The sequence below is a fragment of the Pogona vitticeps genome, chromosome 1 (assembly GCF_051106095.1).
Source record: "Pogona vitticeps strain Pit_001003342236 chromosome 1, PviZW2.1, whole genome shotgun sequence".
Lineage (NCBI taxonomy): Eukaryota > Metazoa > Chordata > Lepidosauria > Squamata > Agamidae > Pogona > Pogona vitticeps.
The window spans coordinates 229,149,335-229,161,415 of NC_135783.1; the positions used below are offsets into that span (position 1 = coordinate 229,149,335).

The 12,081-nt window shown below is 40.0% G+C and overlaps 1 long non-coding RNA gene across 2 annotated transcripts; it reads left to right on the forward strand.

The window, feature by feature from the left end:
- The first annotated feature begins 324 nt into the window (after positions 1-324).
- Positions 325-11,666, forward strand: LOC110071884 (uncharacterized). 2 transcript variants are annotated; one of them, XR_013537237.1, is made up of 5 exons: positions 325-400; positions 2,506-2,570; positions 4,580-4,694; positions 7,087-7,289; positions 10,670-11,666. It is a non-coding gene; the product is annotated as an uncharacterized LOC110071884 (long non-coding RNA). The 2 variants fall into 2 exon arrangements; XR_002299297.3 differs by lacking the exon at positions 10,670-11,666 and having other exon boundaries at positions 7,087-7,359.
- The last annotated feature ends 415 nt before the right edge of the window (positions 11,667-12,081 follow it).

Below are 12,081 nucleotides of genomic sequence, written 5' to 3' on the forward strand. Positions count from 1 at the left end.
GCAATGATCCTGCACCAATGGTGACTGAAGGCTCCTTACAACTTGCCAAATAGTGCCTTCTTTTTGCAATAGTCCTGTCCATTCAGCTTGGGTAAAAAAGAAGCCGGGACTGAGTAGCCTGCCTCAGAGAAAGAAAAGGCATTACTTCTTACGAATTGAAAATATTGGTCATAAAGGTCAACTGAACCCTACCACAACTTGGGCAATTAGTGGGGTTTAGATGCTTCCACAAAAAAATAGACTTTATATAGAAAGTAAACTCAGAGACAAAGTGCTTATTTCCTACTATTACATCTTTCTTTCAGACATAATTTTTTTTCAAAGAATAATGAGACTTGCAAACAAAGCCCATTTTTCATCTCAGCAAAGAATCCTAAATCAACCAGACACAATATTCCAGGTGAGGTCTGATCAAAGGATATTGTTCTTTCCCTTGATCTGGACTCTGCACTTGATGTAACTAAATATTGCATCTAACAGAGAGAGAGAGAGAGAGACAGAGAGATTGCTGTGTGAAGCCCCCTAAAATTAAATGAATGAGGGAAGATAATGGCATAATAAAAGCTTCCACTAAGTCTGTCCCCCAACCACCCATACCAGAAATGACCACAACCAGACCCCACAACCAACCAAACACCACTGCCTCATGGTGATTCTCACTGATTGTAAACACTGGTGTCACTTCAAAACTAATTGTACCTCTAAGCAAAAGTTATTCACCCTGCTGTCCCTATTACATGTGGCTAACAGTCCTGGTGGCTGTACATCACTTCTAGTATCAAAGCCAGTGCTCCTTTGAATTAGCTGTCTCAGGCAGCAGATGCCGGGGTGGGGCAGAACAGTGGTAAGGTATTGAAATATGGAGTTACGGATGTTATATGCCCCCTGAATCAGTTATTCTCTTTAGCTGTGGTAGCACTACAGTCCCAATGCCTGTGGGTTTTGTTTTGTGTTTGGTTGGGTTTTTTGTTACCCTCTGAATGTGAAATAGAGAAGGCACATTTTCTTCTTTCACCTGATGAAGCAGCATGTCTTAAATTGGGTCTGGCAGGGGAACAGAACAAGTATGCAGTTGTTTAACAATTGTTGTGCACTCTTGATGGTCTTCCAGTAAGAGAAGTGGGTCACTGTGTAAACTGAGGTGGGATTCATAAGCTATATAAAGCCCACCAAGACTATTTTTATGCTCCATGAAGGGTGAAAAACCTAATTTTCCTCCCTCCCAATCCCTGCAAATAGAGGGGATGATGCCTGGAGGGAATACAAACCAGGTGACCTTCTAGTTACCCCGGTTTAATTTGTGAAAGCTGGTGTAGCCTCAGCCAAAATAAGTGCCACAAGATCTTCTGAGCTTGCCTATCCCTGTTGTGAACAGAATGCTGTCCTAGACAGATAGATCTTTGATCTGATCAGGCCTGGCTCTGATTAAGTTCTGATGCTTTTAGTGTGCAGCATACATTCCAGTATAATATTTGAGAGGAGTGGAAAGCCTGTCAAACCCATCAGCATGGGATAATAACTTCATGAGCATGGGGCAAGGAGAGAAGCTGAAACAAATTGACAGGTTCTTATTTTAGGCCTGGTGCGCTCAGAACCTACATCAGAGAGATTTGCAGGGAGTTTAAAATAATACAAGCCATTTGTATGGTGGAATAATAATTTTATTAGTGATAAGTAATGGATATATTAGATAAAACGAAAGCAAAAGTAAGCTCACAAATCCACATGCCATTGTCAGGGAAGTGGGCTCCCTCACTGTGAGGAGTTCTGCCTGGAAACTTTGTTTCACCAAATATCCATGTACGTACTTTGTATCCGAGAGTGAGAACCTACAAGGAAAGCTACAAGCCTAAGGATTTTATAGGCTATCAATCCATTTTAGAAATGGTTAAAACAAAACAAAGCAGGCAGTAACCTCTATAGGATGGTGAGGGAAAAAAATCACTTGGTGAAATTCTCAGCTTCTTTATCTTTGGCTGGGGTGAGAAGTTTACTACTCTCCTTTGTGGCCCGTGGCTAGCCTATACTAAAAGCAAACATATTTTTCTTTCTTGCTCACAAGAATCTGTGACATGGAATCTGTGAAGAGTTTATACGTTGATGTTGGCTTTAGCTATTTTCTTCAGCTATGTCTAAAGAAGTGGGCTAAGGCAGTGGTCCCCAACCTTGGGCCTCCAGATGTTATTGGACTTCAACTCCCAGAAATCCTGGCTAGCAGAGGTGGTGTTGAAGGCTTCTGGGAGTTGCAGTCCAAGAACATCTGGAGGCCCAAGGTTGGAGACCACTGGGCTAAAGCACTGGTTCTCAACCTTGGCTTACTCAGGAGTTGTGGACTGCAACTCCCAGAAGCCTTCACCACCAACTGTGCTGGCTGGGGTTTCTGGGAGTTGCAGTTCAAAAACATCCCGAGTAACAAAGGTTGGGAACCTAGGGGCTAAAGGATACAAAAAAACTATGCCAAATGTTAGTCTTTAAAGTGACTTAAGACTTTTTATTGTTTTTCAGGTTAGTTGGCTAAAGCAGCTCCCCCTGTACATGTTTTTCCTTGTAACAGGTGTGTGAATATAATGGTGAGTATAATGAAACTACAGGTTACAGAGTCCTGTGAACAGCAAAATTTTTTAAAAAGAGGAGAAGACTCAATGGACTTACAGACTCCTTCCAACTTCATTATTCAATGATTCCATGATTCTATATGTAGCTGAAAAGAGCTAGTGTGTGGTGGGGGAGGCTTAACAGTGATCTAGTACAGTTGGCAATGTGGTGGAACATAACCAAAGGATTTCCCCCTGCCCCCCAGAGCTGGAGCAAATATGTCATCTGCTGGAGCACTCTGGTAAATGGATGGAACCACTGGTAAATGAATGAAGTGATAGTGTGACTTTCCAGTTCAGAACAGGGAATGGCAAGAAAATGTAAGAGGGAATGCCATATGCTCCTGTGCTCCTTCAGGCAGTCTTCTGGCCTGTCATTGTGAGGGAAGATGTCAGTCCAGCTGGCTTTTGTACATAGAAAGGAAAACACACCATGTGGTATTATCCTCTAGGTCACAAAATGTCTTGAGTCAGCCCAATGTTCAGTTATTAAATATGTACGGGAACCTGAGTATGTGTCTCCCAGTTTGAGTAAAGGTCTCTTGTAAAATATCAGCACAATTCCACCATCTCCATTCCCCTGTATGGTGATACCATGCACATGAATTGCATTCTTGGGGCCAGAATTGTATGTGAAAGGTTTCATCCAAAGATATATAGAGAAATATCCTCCATTATTACAGTAATGTCTAATCATTCCTTGCTTTAAAGGGGGAAAATGAGTGAGCAAAATCAATAAAATTGTGCCATGTATCTTATGTGAGTAATATAATTAACATGGAGCTTTTTAAAATTCCTATCTGATGCCCATGCTCGTTACAGAACATATTTAATATATGCAAGAGCTACATCTTTTCAAGGTTTCTTTTACTTTATTCAAATTACTAATCATTTAGATCCTATCTGAAAGCCTTTCCTCCCTCGCTCCCCATGCATGCTTAACCTAATTAACTATAAATGAGAAAAAATGCTTTTTGCATAAAAAGAAAATGCTAACCTATAAATTATCCAGCTCTCCCGACTGAAGCTGGAAATGCCTCCCTTAGAAAAGTTCAAATTTTGGTGCAGTATTGTTGGCACATGGCACAGCTAGACTCACTAGTATCTATTTCAGAGAAAACAGCTATTCTGTATAACTGAATGCCAAATTGCTTGAGTGGAGTTCTCTCTGATATTTCTAAAACCATGAGCCTTGCACTCAAACTGAAAATATCAATTAGATGGCCAACAGAACCTGCGGCTTACTTTGGGATCTTTTTTAGTTTTGGGGACTGATTTCACTGCTAGGGTTTAATTTTTGAGCATATGATTTAACAACAAGCATGGGTGGAAAATTTACGGAAAGAGCCAGAGTTTTGTGGTGGAGCCAAAGGTCCCATATTCCTGCTGCCCTAGTTAAAGACCAGGTAGTGATTCCCTGAACATCTCACATACCTCAGAACTCTACAAAGGTTGACATAAGTTGGAAGTGGCTTGATAGCATATAACAACAGTGGATCATCTAAAAAGTCATGAACTGCTCATTTTACAATCTATATTTTAAATTAGCTCAAAACTGGACGCATCAGTTTTGATAGCATTTTCGTAAGCAATACATACACTGTTTTGATTCAGCCATTGTGCCTGAGATGACTTATCCAGCAACAAATTATTCTAGTGTGATAATCAAGAGAACTCTTCATTAAAATAACCTCAAAATATTATTTTATTGATATATCATAACATCTATATCCGTCAGTTAACAAGCTATTTAATTGGCTAAAAGCTAAAATGTTAATCAGCTGACAACCTGAATTACTGGCAGTGCTAGATGTTGAGCGGGAGCCAGGAATCAGAAGCCAAGAATCACAAACCAGGAACAGGAGCTGGAGTTTTATTAAACACAATAATACTATTATTGCCCAAATCAAATCCCACCCAACCTTGAAGCCTTTTTTTGTTTATGTATTTATTTAAAATGTTTATATTTGGTCTGTCTTCTCAAGATGAGTCTTTCCCAGTCAGAAGAAGCCATTGGCCGGTTCAGTGAACTGAGTGACTCTAGAATTTATTAAGCTAAGGCCTTTCATAGCCCAGGTAACATTCTGCTCCACAGTTCCAGTAAGTAACATTATTATATATGGCAGTAATCATATTTAGATATTTAATTCCCTAGTTCTAATCATGGGAGCTCTTGACAATGGTCATCCACACAAAGGCTGTGCTATGGCTTTGTTCTCTATTGACACTGTTGGACCTAAAGTATGGCCATTCATAATGAAGACTATGTTGGCAGCCTTCTCAATGCATATAAAACAAAACATATGAAAGGGGAATTCAATCATTTCTTCATGATCACATGTGATGTTTCTACACACAGAATGAATATTTTAACTGAGGTGTCTTCCAGATGCAGTGTTTATTTTCCTTTGTTTTACCTCTTTTTTGTTGCTTGATGATGAAAGTTCATTAGATTTACATGGAATTTCATGGCAACTGTTAATTACAGTGCTTCAGTGGTTCAGGGGTCATAGCGGAATGCCAAAAGGTGACGTCATTCTTGCCTGTCCATCACAGAAGCTCAAGGGGAGGAGCCAAGGACAGAGCAGGAAGGGCGGAGTTAGAGAGACAGTTGGAGATGTGGCTGCCACCAGGTACTAGGAGAATACCTGGTGGCAGCTAGAAGAGAACAAGGGTGTGATCCTTTGTGAGGACCAAATAAACAGGGGCAACAAGGTCGATCACCACAGGGGTGTCTTTCTATTAGACAATGCCTAGCAAACTTCACCTTGTTGTTGGCCAGCACTTTCTCCTTTCCTCCCACCTGCTGCACACCTTTCCTCTCATGCCTTGATTTTTGCTATCCTTGGGTAACAGCTGAGTCCTTCCTCAGTTGTGGCCCAGGCCCTGACATCTAAAGAGGTACACTTCCTACCAAGAACAATAGCAGGGGATTCTAAATCTGGCAAGCAAATGAAGTTGAGGCAAGAGCCAAAGGTGGAAATTAGCACAAAGCTGCTTGGGAAGTGTCATAGCATTAAACACTGCCTTGGTACAAAGTGATGCAAAAAAAAAAAAAAAAGGTTTGTTTTGAAGGGACAAAAAAATAAGGGGGGGGAGAACTGCTAGGGAGGAAGAGATACAAAGTGAGAGAAGATTAATGTCATCTGGATGTTGGGGAAATTTCTGATAAAATCAGTGCATGGCCCTGCACTTCCTATACAGCTTGAAAGAGTACCTTTGGGTGTGTGCTGTTCATTATGGGACTCTCTTTCTTTGATTATATACTGTATTAAAGTACAAGCCTACCTATTTAGAAAGAGCAAATCACTTGATGTCTGTGGTTAAATGGGCATAGCTTAATTTTGATTCAGAAAATACAAGTCAGAGTTAGATCCATACTGTATTAGACTTACATACTGTAAATCCAATGAAATCCTGAAATTTATGGCAATCTGTTCTTAAGTATAGGTAGCTGAATACCTCGGTGAGTCAGAAACGGAGAATTAGGAATTCAACTCCCCAGTGCATATCCCATGAGTACAACCAACCTGTGTGTGCTTTGGCAAGCTGCACAGACCAAGAATGTCCCCAAAAGTAGGGACTAGTAAACCACATCTAAGTACTTTATCCCTAGAAAATCACAAGAAGTGTTGCCATAAGTTAAAATGGACTTGACAGCATGCTACTGTTTGTTTGTTTTTTGTTTTTCAACCCTAGGTATAACTAGTTCTGGATCCAAGACATAGCTCTAATTTATTGCCTTTACTAGTGCTTGTAGTGTTGTGTTCCCAGCCTTGAGCTGGCAAAATGGGAAAGCAGTCCAATAAATAAATAAAATAAGTAACCTTCTGCTAACAATGTCCATTTGTGTTATTTGCATCTCTTATTAGAACTTCTGTTCCTAGAAAGCTGAAAGGTCTTATTCAGGTGACACAGTCCATCAGTTTGATAAATACATGACAATCTGAGAAGGAGTTTCTCTAGACATTGTGTGTTATTTATCAGGTCTTAGGTTCCTCCCGTCTCATCAGTGCACTAAGTTGTTTTTAGTATTATCATTGCTAGGTATATATATAGGTATATACCTATATCTATACCTAGCAATGACATTTTGAGCTGACGATCTCTTCGTGGCCAATCAATGTACAGAAAGAAAAATAGCATCAAGGACAAATAAACCAGCATATATAATGTGGTGAAAAGTATGCTTATATACGTACTTCTACCATATTATTTCATAATCACTATCTGACAAATGAGGATGAGGGAATATTGTAAAGTCATATTCTATACCAGGCATAATGCTTATCAGTTTATTTTCCTTTGACCTTCTGCTGTAGAAAATTAATTCACTTGAGCTCTCCTCACACTCAGAACATAAGGGGGGGGGGAAATAATGTTAGCGCTAGTGAATATAATCTCTGTAGGAAAGCTGTGCAATTATTCAATGGTCTAATCTTATCTCTTGTTTCTCCCCCCCCCACCCTTTTTTCTCTTTCTTTATGGCAAGTCTCCATTTAAAGGCATTAGATATACTGGGCTATTGCCCTGCACCTTCAAACCACAGTAAATAAATGCAGCTAAGTGCCACCAAGAGTGAAAGAGCTTATAATGAGAAGTGTGAATAGACGTCCATGCCATTCATCATTCTACTCAGTCCAATATTGGGGCTCGTTTTTATCAGCGGTATCCGAAGTAGTGTCATCACCTCTGGTATAAATCTTCTGTCAGTGTCTGTCGTCTCAGTACCCTATTAAACCCATGCTCTCATATAATCACCAAATGACCTTTGGATGCCTTTCATTAACCCCTGACCTAAACCTTGCCAATGTCTTGTTGGTGGATAAATCTATGACATGACATTTGCCTATTTCCCTGCATTTATCTCCATTTATTAATTTGTGCCTTTTCAGTGATTGCTCCCATGCTGAAACGTGGGGCAGATTTTAGATAAAGGTGGCTTTAATGCCCTTGAATTTAATAAGATTTAAGCATACAATGTACACATTTTAATCTTACAGAATATCATGCATGACACTGCTAATATTTCTCCTATGCAAAATGGCTGCAATTATTCTTGTTGGCAAAAGGGAAGCTTTTCTCCACGAAACAAAAAGCCTGAACATTTCCTGTAACAAACAGGAGCTATGCAAGCACCATCCAATATGCTCTTTTATTTCAAATAGTTCTGCCCCATTTGGTCATATTAATCAGAACTGATTAATTAAAATTAAATTGTGCAGCTGTGACACAGCTGAACCTAAAATGGAAGGCTTTGGAGGCAAACATTAGGGTTGGCTGGTGGGGGAGCACCACTTGCTTTTTTCTTTTTCTTTAAATGTCATTTTAGAAGACACGAAGGCTCATCCCAATGATCCTATGCAGAGCTAAGAGTACCTAAAACCACACATGCAGTGGTGCAGTATTTGCAGCCCTCAACATGATGTTGGTCTGTAACTCCTATCAGCTACATCCTGACTAAAACATTGAGAGCAATGCAAATATTGAGACCAGTAGACTGGCAGTAAACCAGTTCCATGGTTGCTAGCAGGGACTATTCCAAAGGTATAGTAATTGCTCTCCACAAATTTTGAAGACAGCAAAAACATTTGAAATACTTTGTATGTAGTAAACAAAACCTACCACTTATTGCTAAGAAGAAAATTCAAATGGGAGCACACTCTTTGCTTCCAATTTGTGTGCAGAATGACTTGGGTTCAATCCTAGACATCTCAGAATAGGGCTAGAGATATCATGCCTGAAGCCCTTGAGAGATGCTGCCAGCCAGAGTTGGCATTCCCAAACTAAGGGTCTGGCTTGGTTTAATGTAACTTTCCATGTTTCTACTTCTTCCCTCCCCCCCAACGTATTAAGAGTCAAAGTGTTCTTGAACAAATAAGACTATACAACCCCATAAATGAGCAATAGAGATGGGCACAAACCTCTCTTTGCAGGTTCATGCCAGTTCATCAACAAGGCACCTCTGCTGCCGCATGTTCCTTTCCACCATCCCCCCCCCAGTGGCTAGCTCCCCCATTCACCAGCTGGCACACACTACTCTTCTTCTGCTCTTTGCATGATTGCCCAATCAAAGCTGGAGCTTGTACTTCCCTCCTCTACCTCCTCCAGCAACTGCAGAGCTGCAGGAATATCTGCCCCACCTCCTTGTCTGAGCAGGTGGTTGCCAGAGAAGGCAGAGGAGAGAAACATGAGCTCCTGCTACTACTGGGTGATCAAGGGAAGTGCAAGAGAACAACAGCATGTGCCAGCAGTTGAGTGCCAGAGCCATCTGCTGAGGGTGGAGGAAGGGAACATGGGGCACATCTGCTGCACTGATGAACTGGCAGAAACCTCCAAACTGTGGTTTGTGCCCATCTCTAATGATCAATCTCCAAAATGTTCTGTCCTCAACAGCCCTACTCAGTTCCTGCAAACTCAAGGCTGTGGCTTCCTTTAGGATATTGATCTATCTTATATAGTATTTGGTCTTCCTTTTCTCTTTCTGCCTTTCACCTTGCCCAGCATTATTGCTTTTTCCAGAAAATCTTGAGTTCTTATGATGTGCCTAAAACAGGACACCCTTGGCTTCAACATTTTTGCCTCCAGAGGTAATTCAGACTTGATTTGATCTAGGATCCACTTCGTTTGTCTTTCTGGTACTCTGAGGTATCTGCAAAGGTCTCTACCAGAACCATATTTCAAACAAATCATTTTTTTTCTGTCAGCTTTCTTAACTGTCCAGCTTTCACACCCACACATGGTGATACAAGAGTGTGGATTATTTTGGTCTTGGTCTCTGGCGACACATCCTGACATTTGATGATACTTTCTAATTCCTTCGTTGCTGCCCTTCCAAGTCTTCAGGTTTCTTGGCCACAATCTCCATTTGGATTGATAAGTGAACCAAGATATAAAAAAATCTAACTATTTCAATTTCTTCATTGTCAACACTAAAGTTGTGTCGTTCTTCTATAGTCATGATTTTGGTCTTCTTAACATTCAGCTGTAGTTATCTGCATATCTTAAATTATTGATGTTTTTCCACCAATTTTCACTCCATCTGAATCTAGCCTGGCTTTCCGTATGATACAGTATGTTCTGCATATGGACTGAATAGATTAGAGGACAAAGGAAACATTCTATGAGATTATTTGGCATCATACTGAATGTTGCCTGTTTTAACTAACATAGGCAAAGAAAGATGTAGGGTTGCTGTTTTCAATATCAATCTCAGGGCCACACTATAAGACCCACAAACAGAAACAGAGCTTCCCTGAAAGGTAAACAATACTTTGTTCTACTGGGAGATGCTGAGGTTTCTATGGCTCTGCAAGTAGCAAATTAGTTTGGTTTAGCTTTGTGATTAATCATTGGGATTTAAACAATAGGCTTCATTTGTAAGTTGACTTGTATAGACAGGGCAGCTATGAGGAAATCGAGCTTTGGCGGGATAATATTTAACACCTTCTAAACTGGCGTGGCCTGGCGTGCTCTGGTCCATGGGGTCACAAAGAGTCGGACACGACTTAACGACTAAACAACAACTAAACTGGCATATTGTATAGTTTGGCTCTCAGAATCCACACAAAGAAATTTATTATTTATCTCAACTGAAAGCAGCTCTACTGATCTTTTACATTAAAATGCTTTGTCCAGTCCTTGAGACCAACAGCTGAGCATCCCCATCACATCACTGCTAAAATAAGTGCAGTAATGTTATATTTAAAGTAGTCAGTGGTGGGAGAGGAGACAGATTTGTAGGTAGCTAAGTGAACTTTGTGTCTTGTCCATCTTGACCTTTGTTAGTGATCAGTGATCACTTGCTTTTTAGGTGAGCCCCTCATTCTTCAAGGAAGTAGCTCTTGGTTACTGTTCTCCTTCACCAGTAATAGAATGCCAGCTATGAAAGTGTCTCCATGTTGGAGCTCAGCCACCTGAAAATTTTATCCTGTTTAATAAATCCTGAATTTATTGGGATAATAAATAAGCATCCTGCAAATGAATATTCCTAATTCAGCTCATTTTACTAATCTCCATTTTTCTAACATAATGGTAATGAATGGTAATTAACACCTACATTCATTTCTCCCAAGGAGCAGTAGATGCACATGAAGCAGCATCTTTTCATGGCACAATGGCAGTGGAACATCCTGCTGGAAGATATTATCTGACATCAAATGTTCACCTTTTAATGAACACCTGATTATTTCGGCAGGCTTTCGAAGGAATTTCAAAAATACTTGATAAAATGGATTCTTCTTTTTAAAAAGATTCTTATTTTTGTTTGCTCTTCTGGTTTCCATTTTCAAACTACAATCCTAAAGGTACATCTTAGGGAATAAGCCCCATTGAACACACTTACTTCTGAGAAAATACACGTAACATTGTTCTCTTAATTGCAGTTTACTCATGCTTTTAAATATATATTTAAACATCTTTTAATATATATTCTGCTTGCCACATTAAGCATTTTTCTTTATGAAAGGCAGTGTGTATATATAAAAACAAATAAAATGGTTTATTGTTTTAAAAAAGAAGATTCAAAATACCAGATTAAATATAATCAGCATGAGCAAGAAATGCTGGAGACAAACAAGGAATTTTATTTGCCCATTTAGTGATCTTTCTTAAATGATGAAATAAGTCACTGCAACTCAAAATGTGTGTTCTGCCTCTGTACTGAGTGACGTGAGCTGATGATTTGATGCTACAGCTGTTTCTTTATCTTTACTTTCCAACATGTCAACCTTGTTGAAAAACCAATTTTATGTGACTTATTTCTTGAGGTTGTACTCTTAGCAAGATGCTGGAAATGTGCACTATTGCTCTTTGTGTTCAACTGTGTTGTTAGTGACTGGGCATTTCTGATCTTTGATCATCAACCTCTTGCATGCTGTTTAGAGCAATGGATGCAGTAAAAAGACTCAATAGTCAGATTGCAAAGGTAGAAGACAACAAATTCAACAGTACTACATTGTGTTACATAGTAGCATTCAGTTTGTTTGTGACACTTTAAAATCATATGCCAACTTTTAAAGTACATGCCAACTTGTGAAAATCCAAAAGACAAGATGTGTGCTCCTTCCAAATCATGGTCCCTGCAGTCAAACCTGGTGGAAGTTCAAAGATGTTTTGGGGTTGCTTTGCTGCTTCTGGCACTGGATGCCTTGACTGTGTGAATGGTATCATGAAATCTGATGATTACCAAAGAATTTTGGGGTGCAACGTAGTGGCCAGCGTCAGAAAGCTGTGTCTCCACCAGAGGTCATGGGTCTTCTAGCACGACAATGACCCAAAACACACTTCAAAAAGCACCCAGAAATGGCTACAAACAAAGCACTGGAGAGTTCTGAAAAGGCCAGCAATGAATCAGGATCTAAATCCCATAGAACCCCTGTGGAGAGCAGTTGGGAGAAGGCATCCTTCAAATCTGAAGGCCCTGGAGCAGTTTGCAAAAAGAAGAGTGGTCCAAAATTCCAGTAGTGAGGTGTAAGAAACTCATTCA